Source organism: Haemaphysalis longicornis, unplaced genomic scaffold, assembly GCF_048455015.1.
Source record: "Haemaphysalis longicornis isolate Haplotype H1 unplaced genomic scaffold, Haemaphysalis longicornis Haplotype H1 scaffold_4, whole genome shotgun sequence".
Taxonomy (NCBI): domain Eukaryota; kingdom Metazoa; phylum Arthropoda; class Arachnida; order Ixodida; family Ixodidae; genus Haemaphysalis; species Haemaphysalis longicornis.
Window position 1 is genome coordinate 4,931,669 of NW_027526361.1, and position 22,798 is coordinate 4,954,466.

Consider the following 22,798-nt stretch of genomic DNA (forward strand, 5'->3'; position numbering starts at 1 on the left):
ATACAAGGCAATGACAAATACACAAAGGGTTACTTCTTAGCAGTTTGAGGCAAGGCCTCCATTTTTCGTCATATGCCATTTCAATTGTTTCATTGGGACACTACTTAAAACTAGGCCATTTCTGTGTAATTTGTTTAATAAACATGATACACGATACTGCAATCTTGAAAATCCGTAGTTCGTACGTGATAAAGGTTGGGACCATATGTTTCTCTCCCTAAAGTTATGCGGAACTAGAGTTGGCCTATTTAGGTTACATAGACCTTTAAACGTTTTCTTGTTATATTGGAAAAATTGTTTGCATTTATAGATGAGGTTAGTTTTATGTAACTGCTGAATTGATGCTACATTAAGGCTGCAAAAAATTTCGCAGGTATGAGCATCATATGGTACGTTAACAATACTTCGGACTGCTCTTTTTTTCAGTACACCTAACTTGTGTATGTTGGTTCGTGATGTTCCCCACACAAGTGATGAATAACTTAAGTGGGAGGAAAATATTGCATGATAATTTAAAAGCTTAATCTTGGACGGTAACACCAATACATCACACGTCCTGGCCAGAGAGCTAGCGGTGCGCTCAATATGGTTATCCTATGTTAAATGATTATTAAAAATTACCCCCAACGTTCTAACTTCTCTGGACAACTGCATGTTCTCGGATCCAAGATATTGCAATGTCTTGGTTAATACATTTTTGCGGTGGCATAACTAGAATAGATTTTGTTTTTTTCATTTATTTCCAAGTAATTGAGTTTACTCCCTTTTAATAATTTACTCGAGGCATCATTTGCTAAATTTTCGAGATAATTAACAATGTTGGACTGGAGAAACATACTTGTATCATCTGCATAAACTATGAAAGGAGCATGCTCAGTAATATTGGATTTCATTTATGTAAATATTAAACAAAATTGGACCAAGAATGCTTCCCTGCGCAACACCTTGCGTTATTTTTGCCTCGTCGATTGTTCAGATTTAATTGAAATGAATTGCTTTCTATGAATTACATACGACCGTAAAAAGGTCGAGTGAACGCCACGAAATCTGTTGTGTTGTAGTGTAGCAAATTGAGTTAAATGATTTATCCTCTCAAATGCTTTGCAAAAATCCACAAGGATACGTAATGCTAGTTTTTTATCCTCAATTCCGTTCAAAATTAATTCTTTTTGCGTCAGCGAAGCTAGCTCTGCTGACATTGCTTGCCTGAATCCAAACTGTTGTGCCGATATAACGCAATGCTTTTCACAAAATGAGGTAATGCGTTTACAAACATTTTTTTCCAATGCTTTGGTCGGTAATTTGAGAGCTCGTTTTTGTTTCAGGACTTAAATAAAACTACTACTTTTGCATGCTGCATTTTTTTTCAGGAAACACACCTGTGGATAATCTAAGATTAAAGTGTGGATAAGAACAGGTAACAAAAGATCAAGCACGAACTTAAGTGGCCTTATTTGTATCCCGTTTATATCGCGTGCCTTACTGTTTTTCAATGTCATAAACGTAGTCTAAACTTCTCCGGGAGTGGTTAGTTCAAAAAAGGCTGTGTGCGCGTTGGGTTTAAAAACGAAATTGCTTCTTCATTGTGATGGCTTGTTACTAAGGATGTAAAGTACTCATTAAGCTTATCTGCTAATTCTTTTCCTGTGTGCAGTCTACTACCTTGCGTTAACTCAAGTTCATCGTTATTGTAAGCGTTAGGTTTGATTAACTTGTTTATTCCACGCCATAATAAATCACTGCGACGGCTCACTTCTGAAAAAGACCGTCGAAGTATGCATTTTTTGTAATTCTCAATAACTTTGCCACTTGATTTCTATATGTTTTTTAAAGCAGAGAAGTCAGCGGGAACCCTTGTTTTAAGAAACTTACGATACAACGCGTTTTTCTCGCGAATCGCTGTCAGACATTCATCCAAAAGCCACGGCTTTCGTTTCTTGTTGAACGTTTTAACCTTCTTGAATCAAAAACATTCCTCATACACAGTTATACAAATACGCATAAAGGCATCGTACGCTTCATTAGCAATTTGGCGATAAAGGACTGAAGTCCAATCAATGTTTGCAATTTTACCACCAAAGTCCTCTAAAGTTCCAACAATAATTTCTTGAATAAGAAAAATTTCCGAGTGCCATATGCGCTTAGAAACCTGGTCACATTCCAAGAACATAAAAATAGGCAAGCTTGGTCACCCCAGTTCACCGCTATCACTCTGGACTCCAAACAATTTTCTGCGATGTTTGTTGCAGATAGGTCAATTAGGCTTTCAGACGAATGAGTAATGAGCGTGGGCGTTGTTATCATATTTGTACAATGAACTGTTTCTAGAAGCAATTGCAACTCTTGAGAAATTTTAGTATTCTGCAACACGTTAAAATTGAAGTCGCCCACAATAGCAACGTTTAACTCATTCGTACTAACGAAGCAGAGCAGATGGTTTAAAAAAGACAAGAAATTACCAGCCTTGCCTTCCGGTGGGTGATGTATACGACAGATACAAACTTTTTGCAGCGTATACTGTTAAAACTTCATAATTCGGTTTAATGACCGAGAACCCGCCGCGGTGGCTCAGTGACTAAGGCGTTGCGCTGCTGAGCACAAGGTCGCGGGTTCGATTCCCGGCCGTGGCGGCCGCTTTTCTGATGGAGGCGAAAAGCGAAAACGCCCTTGTGTACGATATTTCGGCGCACGTTAAAGATCCCCAGGTGGTCAAAATTAATCCGGAGCCCTCCACTACGGCGCGCCTACTCGCCTGCGTTGCGTCGGCGCGTTAAACCCTACAATCAATCAATCATGAAATTTAATGACCGAGAATACTGGAAGTAAGGTGCATGAAAATTTTTCCGGAGCAAGCTGTAACACGTCCCCACCAAGTCGACATGGGCGCTTTAAGTAAGAGGTCTGATAACAGGGTAAGCAAAGTACATCATCTTCGGATATATACCATGTCTCCGTGAGCACGATAACGTTAAACTGGAACGAAAATTGACTGAAGAACGTAATGAGCTCATCGCGCTTATTTCTAGCAGACTGCGCATTGCAGTGCAGAAGCGTCAGACAAATTTCATTATTGGGACATGTGACACCTTCGGGTGCTCATTGAGCGAAAAGAACCCAATTAAAGGTTCCGAAGTAGCGCTTTCCTCATCCGCGCATCTTCGCCAGATCAGCCTCACATGCAATGTGCACAACCTTTGAGTTTTATATTTGACGCCCGAACACCTTGCCATCCCGAGACCATACAAAGCGCCAGCCTAATTCTTTTTTTTTTTTCTTTGCAATGGTCCTTCCAAGAAGTTTCTTCACTTGCGGGCACAAGTGTTCGTTAAAGGGGCGCTGACACAAAGATTTTGCATCTTGTCTTTTTTTTTTTTTGCGATAAGTAGCTAGTGACCTACTCATCACCTGTAGAAGCCTCATTTGCTTCAGCGTGCAACGGTTGTTTAGTTAGGGGTATTTTCAATGCGGCCAGTCGCAGTTTCGGTTTCAGCGGCTGCCGCGAAACGATGGATTTTGTGTGAACAAAGCTTACCACGTGACCGTCAAAGGGACATCACCACTGATCACAACTGAGCTGCCGTCGCACTGTCGAATCCGCATCGCCGGCAGTTTCTGCGAATGCCCCCATGCACGTACTGATCTCGTGAGCCGCTTAATTAAAAAGCGACCGTGGACGTGATGCAGGCGCTGCGAGTGCAAATGCTACCGCGGCTAAAGAACGACGCGCGACGCTCGAGACAGTGGGTGGCAAGACGCGCGCTGGGAGCAGCCGGCCGGTCTTCCTACAAGTCCGCCTACAGATGTGTTCGGCTTAGCAATGCGGCGGATATTCGATTGCCGCTCTCGTAAGCGGTGCAGATGACAATTTTTAATGCAACCCGCCATCGCATCATTAACTCCGTTCTCATACAAGCTGCCATGGTTGGGACTTGGGTACAATTTCGTGCATCGGTAACAAGCTATCACTCGAGCTACCTGCGCCGACCTGCGCCACTTCACGGCAGTGGCCGCCGCCTGCACAGCGACCGTGCGGCTAGCTCAGTGGGCTTTTCGTTTCTCCGGCGCGTTTTCGCGTCCAATATAAATAAAAAGTAATAAAAACAGAGTGCCTGGAATCGCTGTAGAACTTTGGTCGCGGCCAGCTGCCCGATGAGCCGACGAAATCAGGGCGCCTCCGCCGCCAACGATCGGGTCGTTCGTTCTCGAGAGCAGAAGCTCCGCCCTCCGATTGGAGCAGCGAGCCGGGCGAGCCGGCGAAAAACGCCGGCAGTGCGGAAGCGGCAAACACAAACTCGTGACGTGTTTGGATGTTGTTTATTTACACAGGGTAAGTCTCGTGCCCCGCGCGGGGCACGAGATCTAGCCCCCTCGCGGTGGCTCCTGCCCCGCAGAAGTGACGTCAAACTAAACTAGTCACGTGACTTCCTGTTACATCACTAAATTTTTTTGCACAATTGAAAACGTTGTTTGACGGCGTGTGTGCGCCATGTGGGATTCCGGCCGTGGCTCCAACCGCAAGCCTGCGCAACGTTACGTCCCTATCGCTTTGCACAGCACTGCCTCGCGGCGTTTTAAGTGCGAATGCACTTCTTAAGCGAGCCTGAATCGTCCGCCGCCGTTGTCCGCATAGCAACAGCTGCGGGTGCGCGCGCTCCTCGTCTTCCTCCTCGTCTTCCCTAGCAACGGGGGGAGATGGGCGCGCGCTACTCTCCTCCTCCTCTCTCCGCTCAGTGACTGCGGGTGTTGGGCGCCTCCTCTCCACTCCATGATCACGATATCCACCGTAATCGCGCAATCAACAACCGTGCATTCGCACTTACACACTCTCCCCCTCGGGGAAGTGCGAGGGAATTTTTTTTTCTTGTTGGGAGGATTGTTTGCAATTATTTATTGAGTATTTATCGTGAACTTGCTGCTGCTAGTCTTGGTAAGCCTAACGCATGGTAAGCTGCTTCGCCCCGCTTTTTTCCGTGCTCCTTTTGTTGCCGTGAAATATGTTGCTAGCTTTATATAGTCTTGCAGTTCGCGTGTCATCGGCTTTATGCTCCTGCATTCGTTGTCTACTTCTTCCGATCGCTACTTGCATTCCAAGATTTGATTCTGGCGTAAAACGTGCGGATCAATTTTCCAGCGCTTCGCGCCGTGGCTAACGAGGTAGCTGACTTTTATAACGTGATAACGCGAGCGACGCAGTGTCAGCGGTGTCAGTGTGTGCACGAATCAAGTATCGTCAGGTAGCGCAGGGCATCGTCGAACGCAATCCGTCCTCGCATGTAGCCTGTTCTGCAATTTTCTCGTGGGGCAGTGCAAGAAACCTTACTACCCCGCGGAAACTATTCGTGCACGCTGCATGCAGGGAGCGCAGCTCCACTTTCGTGGGTGGCCTGGTGAATGGGAGAGCCCAGCAGCTGCCCGTCCATGGGCAGCATAGGTACTCAAGCTATCGCTGAAACCAGCCGCTCACTGGCTGGCTTCCTGTGCAAAGAGGCTCAAGCTCCAAATGTGCAAGTTCGGGAGAAGTCAAGCCGATAAGATCGCCGTTTGTGCCATGCTTGACACTTGTGTTAAATGGTGCTTTCAAGTTCGGTGTGCTCGAGGTAAACAAGTGACACTTGCTGTCCATCTATATTTTTCGAATTTGTTGCTTCGAATAATACTATTGTGCTTTCGTGATAGGCAAGACATCAAATGAGCTGCGAATTCTAAGCAATCTGTAGGCAGCCATTATTGCATGCACAGGAAATGTGTTGTCTACCTTGAAATTTTCTACATAGAGTACAGGTGCCGTCATAAGTAATTGGAGCACGGGAGCTGTGGCTGAACCGCATAGGAGCGCCATGTAGCTGCACCGTATGTAGACTAAAGGAGCAGAACACGCATGCGCGTCTGCCAACGGTGATATATCATCTATACTTCTCAACCCACTTCTTTTAACGCGGCTTCGAGCATTATTCGCAGTATACTGGCCTCAGCGATGGCGCTGATAGCAGAGGCGGTATCTGGCAGCGTTGCTCCCACACCTTCAGCGCACGCAAGCTGCTGGAGAAGCGTCGCAATCGCAGGGATCTGAAGTGACAATTTTGCTTTTCTAATATTTTAGGAGGGTCTGCTATCAGCGCCATCACCGAGACCACTATGCTGCGAATAATGCTCGGAGTCGCATTAAAAGAAGGGGGTTGAGAAGTATAGATGGGCTATCACCGTCGGCAGGCGCGCATGCGTGTTCTGCTCCTTTATTTTACCGCCGGGGCAGCTACACGGCGCTCCTATGCGGTTCGTCTACAGCTCCCGTGATCCAATTACTTATGACGGCACCTGTACGTGGAACTGCCAGCTAGCAAATCGGATGTCACTCGGGGCGCAACTTGGATGTCATTTCGAGTCCCCGTACTCCCCATCCTCGCCATCATTCACGGAGTGGAGATGCTGCCATTTTTTATGTTTTTGCTTTTACCGCCGGCTGTGCCGGGCTTGGTTATCTGTGTCCCAAATAAAGCGCATGTTCCATTCTTTCTTTCTTATGCCGCACAGGTTTTCTCATTTGATAGGGAGAATGTTTCGCCCTAACGCCGCTAGCCTAGAATAGTCGTTGCTTTACTTTTATTTATATCGCCACAACCATGCATTGGATTTGTTTATCTTCTTGCTTTTAACGACCGGCAGCGCCTGGCTGTGTTATCTGTGTCCTAGCGCATATTCCATTCTTTTTTTCTGATGCCGCACGGGTTATCTCATATGATAGGGAGAATGTTTCGCCCTAACGCCACTAGACTAGAATATTCTTCTTTTATCTGCAGTTTTCTCGGTGTAAATCGGATGTTCGAGAAACACCCGCGCCGAAAGATAAATAAATGCCCGCATAGCAGATGCCGCATTGGCCGACATTCACCTGCGCACGTCACATAGTTGACTGCTGCTTCGCCGCCTGTGTATTCTTTGAGTTGTTAAGGGAGCGCAATTATCTTCAGGTCATCTATAAAAGCCCAGTTATTTATAAGTTGCAACGTTTTCTTTGCCCATTCAGTTAAAGGAACGCCTGATTTACCGAGAAAAAAAAACTAGCGTCGTCAGCATATGTAATATACTTTACGGACTTATCAATATTAGCGATTTCATTTACATAGAGGATAAAGAGAAACGGGCCAAGTATGCTCCCTTGGGAACACCGGACTTCACTGGCTGTACTTCACTGGTAATTTCTTTGCGATCAGTTGGGTCCAAAAACATAGAGTTTTGATTGCGTGAATTTATGAAGGGCAGGCCACTTTAGATGCACACTACCATCATCACCGTCGTCGTCGTCGTCGCCGTTGTCATTTTCGTCGTCATCATAATCCCTAGTCGTGTGTCCGCTGCAACGCGAAGGATCTGCCGAAGCATTCCAGACGCATCAATCCCGCGTAGCCAAATCCATCCTTCCCTCCAGATTTCGTTGTCTGAACGAATTACGCCAAAAATAGTCTGGTAAATTCAGTTCAGCGCATCTATTTAAATTCTAGGCTTAACCAGAGGTCTCGTTTAGCAGATGTGATTCCGTACGTATCTGAACGCCGAAAAGGTACACCTTGCGACAACTAAGGCTCATTCGTAGCGAACATCCTCCACCCGTTTTCGATAATGACTCAAATTATATATTGCTAACAGGACATATTAAGATTTTTTCTGACCATATGCTATTGTGTAAGGAACCAAAGTCGAAAAATAGCGCTTCTAAAATCATGCTGAGTCCCGGCTGGACCCGCCAATGCACTGTTATTCTAATCATTTCAAAACTATTTCTGCTTGGCGTAAATATCTAAGGTCAAGGTAGCAAGAAAGCAAGGAAGACTAGAACTTAGCCAGGATGTTACAGAAAAAATCTTCGTAGCCATAAGGGCACGTGCGCTAGCAGAAACAATCGGCTCAAAGATCCGTTTCTACGGTGTCCGGTGTTTCATTACCTAGGTCTTTCTTCTTAATTTCTTGTTAGAATTTTTATGTTGGAACTCACATCCAGAAAAAGATCGATACACTAGCCAAAACGTTTCTGGCGATTGTACAGATAGTCCCTGGGCCCATTTATAATGTTTCGCAAGTTTTCTCGCTAACACCATAGTGCACCAACCGGCGCAAAAGGTGCCGGTGTCGAGGAACCGCTCAGTAATTGGTCCAACAAACAGTAATTACGCGTTGTGGAAACAAAAAGTAGTTTCGAAACCCTCCAAGAGCCAAGTTGGGGGTCTTCGTAACGAGTCTTCACTGCCCCACAAGTATAGGCGTAGAGAACCTGCTTAGCAACGGTACCTATAGCAGAAATTGGCAGTCAAACGAGGCAATAAAATGTGCGGTTGCCAAACCTATGATTTATTGTCCAAAAGAAGCGCGACCTGAGCTTCAAGTGAGCGTCATTCGAATAGATGTTTCTAACACGAGCGCAATATCGTTGGGACCACAATTGATGATCATCGTTATCTGAGCAAAGAAACGCGGGTGTCTTTAGAGCGGCAACTCCAACTTTAGCTGGACAGACAGGAGAAGGTATACGAAACGCCTACTTGCATCGATCGAACTGCGATTTTCCTTGGATTAGAGATGAGAAAAGAAAATAAGGAACAAAATAAAAGCGTTCGGAAACGTTTGTTACTTTCCTCTTTTCTTCTGCAGCGCCTTCGAGCCGCTAAAGCTGGCAATTAGGGGGGAGCATTCAATGTTGCGACAGCTCGCAGCCGTATCATGCTTCCACTCTAAATGGCGCCATTATAGGAGGTAGTTCGACTCACGAAGCTCTCAGCATCCTTGTGCGCTCGTAAAGACACATGTAACAGCATTCGCTTTTTGTACCGGACACGGGAGAGCCCGTTTATGTCATTCCCAGCGGAGCGGTTTGTCTTACTTCGATTCCTCTTACGTAAGCGGTTGCCTTATTTGAATGGCCGATGAAGATGGGTTTCCAAGTGTCCCCCGTACACGAGCGCTCTAAATGCTCATCCAGGAGCGCGGCAGCAACATCTGCGACGCCCTCAGAGACCATAGCGCCGTCCTTATCGGCTCTCGCATCGCTCGTGACCACCTACGATGCGTGCCACATTGTCCGGACCCCGTGACCCCCCACGCACTCGCAGGCCTGCCCAGATTCGAGGCCTCGTCTATATTTCACCGCCTCCTTTGTGAGCCGCGTAGTACCCGACCGCTGGCTCCTTCCCATGCCGAACACGAGCCCATCGCTGGCGTGCGCGCGGTATGCACGCAGCGTACGGCAATGAAACGTATGCGCTGGTAAACGCTGCGCGCTTTGCCTAACAGATGTGACCATGACACTGCCCGCGGCATGTTTGCTCGCTCACCTACAACGGTTCCGTGCAGCACGCCGCCCGGTGACGCGAAATAGCGGGAAGGCTGTGCTAATGATGGTGCTCTTAGTCGAGTTGTTCGCTCATGTAAGTGAGGGCAGTAGCATTTAAACAACCGTAACGTAACGTAACGCGGTAACGTAAATGCAGAGAGAAGGGGTGAACTTCGCGTGTACCGTGAGTGTAGACTTGGCTGATATGCTATGTGGTCACTGTTATTGTAGAGCTTTGGCTGGGCTCTAAGGGCAGTTTTTGAGTTCCTCATCAGCATGCTTTGGGTCAGGGGGTTCGGTGCCAGAAAATTCCCCGAAATTTGCCGCCGAGTGCTGCATTCCACCTCTTCCCTGCTTTCAGCCTTTTTCGCCCATCGATATATCAACACAGAAAAACTTAGATAAGAACAGTGTCACTTTGTTGACAAAAATGGTTCCCGGGAGTCCCGTGCACACTCTTATTTTAAGTGCGGTGCACTTTAGGGGCCCGGGATGTCGTCCGTTCTATGTCGGTGGGCGTCACGCACCCAGACTGATACCGAAAGTAGTCAAGAGAGGGCGCCACAGCCTCTCGGAATAGAGCCCGAGAACAAAGAGCCGGTCTTTCCCGCCATGGACACCAAACAGTTGGCACGGCTCAGGTGACATCGGACGCTTGCTCGCGAAAGACAGCGATGCTGAAGGGCCAAAAGAAAACCTAAACATTGATAAGGAAGAGCAATACAGAGAAAGAGAAAAGAAAACCCCAGAGCAGGAGGAGGAATAAACATTTAATTGAGCAGTCAATGTTGTTGGGTTGACCGCCAGGTGGGGGACCTCCTTAGTCCAGGAAGCCCTGGGTCTTGGCGGCCTGTCTCGCCCGGTCTACCAGATGTTGTTGGTGATCCGGGTTGGAGCTGGTCAACCGACCCTCCCACTGCTCAAGTGAGGGATTTGGGTTTGGGGCAAGGGATGGTGTGTGGCGGCACTCCCATACCATGTGGTAGAGAGTGCATGGCTCCACGCCGAATTTACAAGTGTATGTGTGCAGTGTCGGATGCATTGAGTGTAGTAATGTACCATGTGGAAATGTGTTAGTCTGTAGCTGTCTGTAGATGACCGTGTCTTCGCGAGACATGTTGAGATGTGGAGGCGGAAAGGTTCTTCGTCCCAAGCGGTAGTGGGCCAGGATGTCACTGTACCTTCTGGGGATTATTTCTCTCGTTGGGCTAATGGAAGGACTGGCTGACATCCCAGAAGGAGACGCCCGGTGAGTGTGGGCTCGGGCTGCGGCATGAGCCGCCTCATTCCCTTCCAGTGATGAATGAGCCGGTGTCCATATGATGAAAATTTCGGGTAAATCAGGGTGGGCCGATAATATTTTTGCTGCTGTTGATGAAATGCGCCCCATTTGAAAGTTTCGACACGCCGTCTGGGAGTCTGATAGGATGATGACATGTTCTTTGCCAGTGGTAGCTGCAAGGGCAATGGCTGCTTCTTCGGCGGTGTCGATGTCCTTGGTAGGTATAGAAGCTGAAGCTAGCTCCAGTCCCTGGTTATTGACTATGCTGATGGCGTGGGCTGATCTACTGGGGTATAGTGATGCATCCGCGCACCTAACGTCAGGCCGTTTCCCGTATGCAGTTCGAAGAGCTTGAACTCTTGCCTTGCGTCGTGCTTTGTTGTGGATCGGATGCATATTTCTTGGTATTGGGGCGACAGTGATTTTCTCTCTAACATGTAGAGGAATGCGTTGTTTAGCGTTATTTTCTTTCGGGACTTCGTAACCCAGTTTTCGTAGGGTGTGTCTTCCCGTCTTGGTGAGTTTTAGGCGTTCCAATTGGCTAGTTTTGTGGGCTTCAGCCAATTCCTCCCAAGTGTTGTGCAGGCCTAATTGCAATAATTTGTCTGTAGAAGCAGTGAGGGGTAAACCGAGAGAAAATTTGTAGGCTTTTCGGATCAAGATATTGAGTTTTTCTTTTTCGTTATTTTTCAGGGCTAGATACGGCGTTCCATACGTAATTCTGCTCGTTATTAATGCTTGCACAATTTTAATTGTGTCCTGTTCTTTGAGGCCATGTCGGCGATTTGTGATACGGCGTATGAGATGTAGAACTTGATGAATTGTAGTTTGCAGTTTATGGAGTGTTGCCATGCCGGTTCCGTCTTGCTGTAGCGTAAGTCCTAGCAGGCGGAGAGTTTTGACCTGGGGGATTGGAGCGTTGTTGACTCGAAGTTCGATATCAGGAATTGGCACCGGGGCTCGACCTCTGGTTCGCTTTTTAAGTAGCAGTAATTCGGATTTATCTGGAGAGCAGTACGGGCCACGTCGGCGAAGGTACTGTTCGGTGGTTTGAATTGCTTCTTGCAAGGCGTCTTGCTGTGTGCCGGCAGAGCCCGTGCATGTCCATATTGTAATATCATCGGCGTAGATACCGTGACTGATGCCTGGGATATTATCCAATTGTGCTGGAAGGTCTTTCATTGCCAAATTGAAAAGTAGAGGGGATATGACAGAGCCCTGGGGTGTCCCTTTCGGTGGTGTCGGTAGTTTGTCTGTTCTAAGGTTTCCGATGCCAGTTGTCGCTGTGCGGTCTGTCAAGAAATTTTGTACAAAGTTGTATGCCCGCTCGCCGCAGTGGGTTGACTGTAGGCCCTCTAATATAGCATGGTGTGTGACATTGTCGAAGGCCCCTTTGACGTCAAGGGCCAAGATGGCGCTTTTGTGTTGGCTGCTTAGATTGTCCAGGATGTCTTCTTTGATTTGAAGGAGTATATCTTGTGTAGAAAGGTGCGAGCGGAAGCCGTACATGCTGTGAGGCCATTGATCCTTGTCTTCGAGGTAAGGGGCAAGCCTATTATGCACCATATGTTCATATAACTTGCCTACGCACGATGTCAGGGAAATTGGACGCAGGTTTGCGAAGTTTATGGGTTTTCCAGGTTTGGGAATTAAGCTGATGTCAGCATGTTTCCAGAAAGCAGGTACTTGACCCTTTTCCCATTGCTCGTTGATGTAGTGCAGCAACCATTCTATGGCATGAGAGTCCAGGTTCCTAAGTGTCTTGTTGTTGACTTTGTCGTGACCTGGCGTTGTGTTTCTTGTCAGGGTCTGAAGAGCTGCGGTTATTTCCGCCTCCGTAAAGGGTCTGTCAAGGTCTGGGTTGGGGTTACCGGCGTAAGCGGGCAGCCGACGATGGGTGGCGGGGATGGGACCTATGTAACGGTCAGCCAGGTGTCTGAGTAATTGTTGGTCGTCCCCTTGGTATTGGTGAATGAGACGGCGTATATGGTGTGTTGTGGCTGCCCTCGTTTCTGTATTGCCGATAAGCTTTTTCAGAATGTGCCATGTTCGGCGGTTGCTCAGCGTGCCTTGTAGTTGGTCGCAAAACTGGTCCCAGTTCTGTCTACTGAGATGATGTGTATATTCCGTGGCCTCTGCAGTAATTTGAGCTATGCGTAGTTTGAGGGCACGGTTGGTTTTCCTTTTTTTCCACCGCTTGATCATGCTTCTGCGAGCCTCCCATAGGTGTAGGAGGTGTGGATCAGTGTCAGGGTTATCGGTGGTAAGCTGAATTGTTTTGGTGTGTTTGGAAACCGATTGGATAATTCCTTCTGACCATTGCTCGATGGAATCGAAGTTGGTCGGCTGGGTCTCCTCACGGAATGCGTTCCAGTCAGTGATTTTTGCTTTTCCGATGCCTTGCGGGGTTCTGTGATGGGCAACAACAGACTGTATTATATAGTGATCGCTCCCTAACGTCTCATCCAGTCGCAGCCACTCCAGGTTTTTGATGTTATAAGAGAAGGTGAGATCAGGGGTTGTGTCCCTGGATACACTATTTCCTATTCTGGTTGGGGTTGTTAGGTCATTCCAGAGAGTTAACTGATATTGCTGCGCCATGTTGTACACGTTTGCTCCCTTTTTGGTGGTTACGCGGTAGCCCCAGGCTACATGGGAAGCATTGAAGTCACCTAAGAGGAGGAGTTTTTGCCCCCGAGCTTGTCGTTTTGCTTGTTGTATCAGGTGACTCAAAGGGGCGATGGATACCTGTGGAGGACTGTATATGTTTATTATGAAGAGGCTTGCTTGGGATTTTGTCTTTGGCAGGAGCTCAATAAACGTGTATTCCAATGACGAAGAAAAATGATGCTGCACCGTTGTGTGGTGTTTCTTGACGAGGATTACAGTGCGGCACTTGCCTGTAGTAAAGTAGGTATTGTAACCACGGAGACAGATGTAGTCTGTTTCTGCCTCTTGAATCGCGATGACATCTGGGTCGTGTAACTGACTGTAGTGAAGCAAATTTTGTTTATTAGTTAGGGACCTGCTATTCCACTGCCAAATTGTGAGCTTGTTGTATACTTCAGTATTATTCCGCGGTCTCGTCATCCGGAGGGAGGAGGGCATCCAGATGCGCGTTGTCTTCAGATGTTTTTTGTTTCTTGTGGGCTAGATCGCTTTTCTGTTCTAGGACGGAGAGTCGCTGATGAATCCTATCGAGCTGTGTACGTAACTGCTGGACAGCTTGTTCGACTTTGTTTCGGTGTTGACGAAGGGCTTGGTCGAAGCGTGACTGTTGTTGCCGAAGGGCTTGTTCTGAGGGTGCTATCCTGGATTCAAGGGCAGCTACGCGTTCATTTGTCTTTTCGCAGAGCTGCATTAGGGACTTTATGCCTGTCGTGATGTTTGCCGTGAAGACGCTAAATTGAAGTTCAATTTGTTTTGCAATCACTTGTTGTATGCTTGGCTCAGTCTCTGGCACTGAAGTACATCCTGGGTTTACAACAGTGTTGTCCTCGTTGTTCTGCGTGGGGGATTGTGAGGTGGATGGCTGTTCAAATGTGGTAGATGGGAGTTGTGGTGTTTGCTGCATGTTGGGAGATTGCGTAGGGTGCGGTGGGAGGCGTTGAGCAGTGGAAGGATTGGTTAGCGTCTGTGACCAGCTCACCTTGTCGGTTGTTCTTGCTTCTTTTGTGGGGCTTGGCTGGGTCGGAAGGGGGGGCCATTGTTCCCTGTCCTGTGGAGGGTTCTGCGTAGCCATTGATGTTCGGTTTGTAGTTGGGGTCTGCTCCGCTTGGTTTCTGGGGACACGCGGGGGTCGGTTGGGTTTTAGACGGCGTTTACAGTCCTTGCTTGCGTTTTCGTGGGACAAACCACATAGTTTGCACTTAGGGACGCAGTGGTGATCAGGCAGTGGATTGTCCAAGCCACACGAGGAGCAGCTTTTTCTATCCGGAGTGGGGCATACGTCTGGTCTATGGCCAAGTGCACCGCAGAGAGAGCAGTACTGGTGTGTTCGTTTGTAAGGTCGGCATCGAGTCAGTGTGCAGGCTACTTTGACGTAAAAGGGAACGTGAGGTCCTTCGAACGTGACAACAGCGGTAGTAGAGCGCCCCAGCATCCTGGCGTGAAGAATTGGGGGACCAGTGGTGATTAAAAGGGCTGCCAGTTCTTCCTCCGTCGTCCCGGCTTCGAGGCCGTGAATGAAACCGCGGGATGCATTTGGAGGCGGCTTGACGTATGCAGAGAGTTCGTAGGTTGCGCCTTCCAGTTGAAGTTGGGTGATGGTGCTGAGTACTTCTGCCAGGTCCTCGCTTGCGGTACTTGCGACGATCAAGTTTTGATCCCACTGTGTTTGTATGGTTACTTGGCTGTAGAAATCTCTTAATGGTACGTTCCCAGCTGTGGCAAATCCTTGCGTGATTATTTTGTCCGACCATTTTGACAGGCAAAGCCCCGTGCGTGGACGGTAGATAATTTTGTATTCGTTGTCAGGAAGCTTAGGTAGGGTGTGTCGGCGTGATTGGTTAGCTGTTGATGTCTTTACTAGCCCCTCAAAGGGTTGAGTGATCTTGTTAGGCATTGGTCCTTTGTCTGGCGACGAACGTCTAAGTTGAGTCGGGCTTGAGGCGCGTTGTTTAGAAATTGCAGAGTGGCTTACTTGAGTGCTTGCTTGTTTGCGGGCCCGAAGGATCTTTATCCACGGTCCTGCCGGGGCGATGGTACGGCCGCTGTTGTAGTCGTATTCCATGGCTTGGTTTCCGCCAGGATCACCTGATGAGTTTTCAGCAGTGACCATGTTTTGCCCAGTTGCAGAGTAAGTCTTGCCACTCGCGCTTTGGTGTTTGGTCAACGCGGCACAAGGGTGAGGAGCAGGCGGCACATGTGCGGCGGATGCGGCATCCGGCAGTGAGCAGTCGCATTCCATGGTTTGGTTCCCGGCGGAATCTTCTGAGGGATTTTCAGCGGCGTCCATAGCTTGCCGTGGTGCAGGGGCTGGAGTTGAGATGGTGGGAAGGCGAGTAGTCGGTGCCACAGCAGCAGTTGCAGCTGTCAGGCGACAAGCGCCCGACCTTCGCGGTTAGGGTTAGGTTAACGCTGGGGCCGGTCCGGGTCTTTCAGTCAGGGAGACAGTCTGTACTCACACCAGTAAAACCGATGAGTACTGTCCGACGCAGGGTCACTTCAGGGTCACACTGGCGCCATTTAGGGAGATACTCAACGAAGAACCGCAAAAGTAACACAAAAAGCACCAAGAGCAGTCGGAACCGAAGTGCTGAGCTTCTTCGTCTTCGTCGTCCTTTCAAACCTCCAAAACCACAGAGAAACAAAAGTAAAACACCAATAAACAGAAGATAAACACAGTGTACTCACTACAATAGCACAAGGGAAACACTGCCCAATCACTGTTCCGCCCTTCCGGCAGCTTTCACGTTGAGTGGAACTGCCCCCATAAAAATGTGTAGATACTGCGGTGAACAAAGCGTCTAAATTATTGGCTTTATTAAAGCAGAAAAATTACTTAGACGTTGTTTGGGTGCAAGTGCTTCTTCCTTTTTTTTTAACGGCGGCGTATAACCATAGCCTCCGGGATCCGCTGCCGGCAGCCGATCGCGGAGGCCATGGTATAACCATTAGGTTTCATACAATAACAGCTAGAGAGGAATCTGGCGCTGCGATTGTCCCCCGCGATGGGCATGATGGGTAGTTCTGGATTCGGATTTGAACTCGATGGCATGCGGAAATTACTATAAATTGAATCGTGCTGCCAGTTTCGTTTTCATTTTCGACTTCCATGAACGCAGTGAACGCATTGGCCTATGTTGGAAGAAGCGTTAAAAAATACGTTTCTCCTTGAACTGAATGCCGCAAGCGCACTGACGCCGCCCTGAGAGGAAATGTTTTGTAACTAGTAACTAGTTTTGTAATTAGCTTTGTAAATAGTACTTGGACTTTTTTATATTTAAATAAAGCATTCGATACCATCGACCAAAACATAATGCTACACAAACTAGAGAATATATGTTTCCGCGGCCCTTACCAAAAATTTTTTACCAGTTATTTTTCTGCTCGCATTCAAGTAGTGGGTGTTAAAAATGCGCATAACTCCTTTATGCACGTTAGATACGGAGTGCCACAAGGATCCGTGCTCGGTCCTCTTTTATTTGCATCTATGTTAATGATATTGCAAACCTTCAATTGAATGCCCAACTCCTTCAGCACGGAGATGGCACGGCACTAATCTAGTCACGGCAATCTTACAATGAGGCTATAGAGCTACTTTAAAATGATGTAACCAAAGTAGTAACATGGCTGGATAAAAATAAATATTTTTTAACAAGAACAAAACCACGTAAATTTGCTTTAGAAACCCGCACAAGACAATAACACGTAACGGATCCATTGTATTGCATTCTGTTTATTGTAAAGACTGTTCGGGCGTACCGCTACAGCTTTCATCCACAGTGAAATACCTGGGTCTTTATTTTGACGAGCACATGTCCTGGGCGCTTCACGTTGAATACGTTATCAAACGCCTCAGAACCGTGTCCGCCCAGTTATATAAACTAAAATTTAATCCCGCTCTGAACCTGCGCCGGCTGGTTTTTAAGGCCTTGGCGAAGTCTATTCTGCGATATGGAATTTCAATCTACGGTTCCTGCACACAAACCAGAATACACCGAATAGAAAAGTTATTGGACCGAATATCTAATAACATACTATACGGTACTGACCTCGAAACATTGAACAACGGCGTAAAAACGTACATTGCCGGGGTGTATTCTTTTGTGGATCTGTATAATCAAGTAGTACTTTTGCGAAAATTTTTTTGCAATCGATATAAAAAAGTAGCAAAAAGCCTAAGGTGCTACGCAAAACAGACCGTCCCGAATTGCCTAGAATATATACCAACTATGGTAAACGGTGCCGAGAATACTAAGTTCCTTTTATTTCAATAAGTTGCCCGCGGACATAGAAATGTTATTCTCAATTAAGGAGGCGAAATCTCAAATTAAACATTGGTTTAATTATGTAAAGTAATAGAGTGTCGCGGACAGTGTGTTGTCCGGTAGAAGCAGTGCGATTTATTTCGAACAGCTCCTTCTGTTCATTTACTAGTTTAATTTGCTTCATTAGTTCGTTCAAATTACCGCCTCATTCGCTTATAGTCTAACTCTATCAACATGTTTGTGAACTTCAAAAATCGGAGATTTTGTGAAATTTCATCAGTGCTAATGTGCATCTTGTTGTAGTGATGTGTATGTGGTGTTTTATATGCATCTTGTATTGCTACCCCTGAGCCAGCATCCTGAGTCTGCCGTGACCCTCCCACAAGTGATTTGCGCTTCTGCGGACACGAAATGTACAGTGAAATTTATCGTGAAATAAAGTTGCTTGTATGTATGTATGTATGTATGTATGTATGTATGTATGTATGTATGTATGTATGTATGTATGTATGTATGTGTGTATGTATGTATGTGTGTGTATGTATGTATGTATGTATGTATGTATGTATGTATGTATGTATGTATGTATGTATGTATGTATGTATGTATGTATGTATGTATGTATGTATGTATGTATGTATGTATGTATGTATGTATGTATTCAAGGATTTGACAGACGCCCGTCTGGTCAGGAGGGTTCATTTGAGAAAGCAAGAGGGCTTGGACCAGGTAATGAAAAAGAAAAACTTAAAAGACATTTCGGCTCCCGCACGGGAGCTGTGTTCACAATCTAACAGGAGCCTTGTTCACGATTGTGAACAAGGCTCCCGTGCGGGAGCCGAAACGTCTTTTAAGTTTTTCCTTTTCATTACTTGGTCGGTGCCCTCTTTCTCTCTCATATGTATGTATGTATGTATGTATGTATGTATGTATGTATGTATGTATGTATGTATGTATGTGTGTAACTATAGTGGCGAATCGGGTGGGTTATGAAGTCATTGCCTACACAGAGAGCACGAACACAAATGACGGCGCTGTATGCGGTGAAGTTGCCTGTGAATTATGAGTTGCGGCGCTGCTCATTCGGAAGAGCAATGTATTTTCGAAGCCGACGACGGTTGCGAACTGCTTGGAACAGCCACACTTTTCGTGCGGACGCCCGATCTAAAAACGTTGCCTACGGCGTAGACCAGCCGTACCGGTGGCTAATAGGACCGCAGCTTGATGAATGTCATTAATTCGGGCTAGAATAACTTATCCAAAAGTAGTTGGTTTTTAGGAGCACAAAGCTTTTCTTAGTACTGAAAACTACAAGCGCCAGTGCTTTTACAAATAGTTTTTAAAAGAAGTCCGCGTCCTACTGTAGTCGGCGGCTAATGGCAAACCTACTCCGCAAACCTCCTCGGCTATGCGTCTGCTTTGTATTTAAACGCGCCGTTTTATTTCCTACAAAACCAGTTTTTGGTCACTAACGTTCTTGCTCGTCATGTAATCGGTAAACAGCAAACAGGGCAATAAGAGTTTTTTTGTCAAAAAAAAACACAATTTGCACAGCCATAGGTCCATTTCGATCCTACGCAATCCGGTTCCAGAACTACCCATCATTCCCATCGGAGCGTAAGCGCAGCCTCGGTGTACGCGTTTACCCTATACTATAGCGCTAGTTTCCCCCCTGGTTATTATTGAATGAAATTCTATGCGTATAACACCCCCCAAAAATATTTCTGGTTACGCCTCTACTTTGTACGCCGCCAGCATGGCAGGGCACTGCTTGTCCACGGCCGCTGAATGAAAGAGAGGTCCGTGGCTTTTCTGACTAAAGCGTTCAGCAACGCTGGAAACTTGTTAGTGTCCGAGATACGATAGCGTGTGTGGGCACTGATCTTAAAACTTTAGCGAGACACTTCTCCGTATGCTCATTTCTCGATCAGTCTAGTCAAAAGCCAACGTGTGTGCACATGCTATCTATGTGCAAAAGCTACGCATGTGCACATGTTTCACCAACATGCTTAGTGCAGGTTCTTAAATATTTCACTAAATATAATATAAGATAATAATTCACTAGAGATAATGGCAAATGAAGCAGCGATGGCGTAGAGGAAGAACACCCGCCTCGCGTGCAGAAGGACCGTGGTTCGAATCCCGGTGCCGGACAATTCTCACCGGATTTTAAAAAAAACTCCGCGTATTGATGGAATTGCACAAAGGGGCTTGGGGTGCGGCCTGACCCCGGCGACCATTGCCGGCAATGCACCTCCTCACCAGAGCAGGATTGGCCACCCTGGTGTAGTAACGGCCACAACCTCCCATGAATACGCCAATGGAAGATGATCTTCCAACTTTGGTGAATGCTAAACTCTTATTCCAGAGTGGAACCGTGGGCCTGAAAATTAATATTCAGAAAACTAAAGTAATGATCAATAACCTCGGGACAGCACAGCAGTTTGAGATAGGTGGCGAGGCAGTGGAAGTGGTAAGCGAATATATCTACTTAGGCCAAGTTGTGACCCCAGATCCCAACCATGAGGCAGAGATAATTAGAAGGATCAGAATGGGGTGGGCTGCATATGGCAGACATTCTCAGATAATGAATAGCAGCCTACCATTGTCGCTGAAGAAGAAAGTGTATGACAGCTGCATCTTACCTGACAGCTGCATCTTACTTGGAGGCTCACTAAGAGGGTTCAACTTAAATTGAGAACGACTCAGCGGGCAACGGAGCGGAAAATGATAGGTGTAACATTAAGGGACAAAAAGAGAGCGGAGTGGGTCAGGGAGCAAACTGGTGTTAAGGACATATTAGTAGAAATTAAGAAGAAGAAATGGACGTGGGCAGGGCATGTAATGCGAAGGCAAGATAACCGCTGGTCATTAAGGGTAACAGAGTGGATCCCTAGAGAAGGCAAGCGCTGCAGGGGGCGGCAGAAAGTTAGATGGGCAGATGAGATCAAGAAGTTTGCGGGGATAAATTGGTCACAGTTGGCACAGGACCGAGGTAATTGGAGAATAATGGGAGAGGCCTTTGCCCTGCAGTGGGCGTAGATAGGCTGGTGATGATGATGATGAAACTCTTATTCATTATTTTCTACATCGTAACAAGTAACAAGGCCTCTGCAAAATTTCAACTGTAATCGCGCCATCTCAAACCTTATCGACTGTCCATCGTTTCATGGAGGAGCAGCAGAAGGACTAAACTTTATTAAGACGAGTTAAGAAGAAGAGGAAGAGTCTCGCAGTAACGGCTCAACGAGCAGTAAACTTTCGGTAAGATGGCCTGGTAAAACCTTTGGCCAAAACACGCGTAGAACTGTATACGAGGAAGGAGAGCGTCTTTTGACTGCTTGGCTACGTGCAGTGTTGCACGTATTTGCGGCGTGCAGCCAAGTGTAACGAAACTTTTCTGAAAACGTGGAACGCTGCACAACGAGACTACTTACTATGCAACGAAGCCTCCAGACACTCTGTGCTCACAACCTTGGATGCAACTGCCTGCCGCCGACGTTTTGTAAGGAGGTCACTTCCACTGCACGCCTGTCTCTCCCAAGGCTTTGACGTGACACACGTTAGTATTTATTCGTGAGCATTGTCAGCGCAGTTACTACATTACAGCCAGAACCACGAGGAGGGCTGTATCTATTCAACCACGCTCGCATTACAGAAGGTCATGTACGAGTAGCTGCAACATTACGTTCAGCTTTCCTGGCAAAAACACTCATCTGTATACGATAGGAACAGCATTTTGAGCGTGCGTGCAACAATGGGCTGAGCGGAGACAATGAAAACACGTGCTTCAAAATGCATCACTCAAAACTGAATCTGAAGCAGAATTGTCTTTACTCGGATTCAATCTCAGGTCCAAATGGTGGTGGAACGCAATTTATTGGACTTTAGAAGGGGGGGGGGGTTATGGGGAAAGAAGGCCCGGACTCCGGCTCAGGGGAATCCGAATGCCATTGACGCGGCCTCTGCTCTGCCGACCAATAGGAGCTGGTGCTCGAGGGAGGGCCTGTCCAGGATAAGCCTCCAAGGCCTAGGAGCATGACGGGATGGAAAGGGGATGAGGACAGTCATGAACAAATTAAATGCGAACACGAAACTATGAACCAGAACACACGAAATCGAAAAATTGAGGTCCAATAATGGCGCTGTGTTGGTATATTTGGGAATCCACACTTTCTATCTTGGTTTTTGTAACTAAGCCACGCGTCGTTTCGACTTTGATGGAAAGAAATCGCGCTATTTGTGTGTTCCGTCTCATATTTTCGCGTTCGCGTTTAATTTGTCCATGACTGGACATCCCATCTGCAGACAAGACTTTCTAGCTATCCCTTTTGTGCGGTCTTCATAAAAACGACCATACCAAATTGAAGAGCACCATGGCATCTATAAGACGTTCTTTCTTTCCATGACCAATGCATATGATCGCCGGGTGAACCTTAAAATTACAACGGCTCAATGCTTATTTATAATCTTGTGATCTGAAGTGCAATCACTGCGAAGACAAATAAATGCGCAAAGGGGCGTCGTCGGTCGCCTATGCGCTTTCGATCTTCCCTCGTGGAAGAGACCTACGACGCCTGCGACCATCCCAGTCCAACGGTTGCGGTGGCTCTGAATCTGACCTTTCCTTGTCACACCACGTGACCCCACGGAATCCTCAGGTGAGCGAGGAGGTGAACGAAGACTGTGAATGCGGTTCAACTTCTGTTGAAACCTTCCCTCGAAAAAAAAGACCTTGAAAATGTTAATTCAAGCAATTAATTCGTAAGGAGGACGCCTAAGGTCAGCAGAAATACCCCCAGAAATTGTTCATTTGAATAGCCCTACTTCGCAACGAAGCGAATAGCGTTTCTTCCATTAAATAGCCGGTCGTCGTGACGCGATCTTCACGGCGAGGCTTATCCATCAGCGCGGAGCAGTTGGAGCGACAGGTGCGATGTTCCTCCCACAGGCGACGACAGCGAGCGTTCTCTTCTTTTTCGTAACATGTAACGAAATCTTCGAGTGCGAACAGAATCGCGCCCCCGAATGCGACCCCACTCATAACGCGATCCATCACCGAAAGAGAAAGAACGAAAAGAAAACCGAGAGACGGGGAGATAGGACGGAAGGAAGAGGAGGAGGACAGCATCCGGGTGAGCACCGCCAACCGTACTGAACAGAGCGAGCGGCATGATGCGCATGTCCCGTTCAGATTGAGAGATTGCGGGGTGTGTGCTCCGTAAGCGAGAGGGCGGGCGCGTGAACGCGTGCACACGCGGC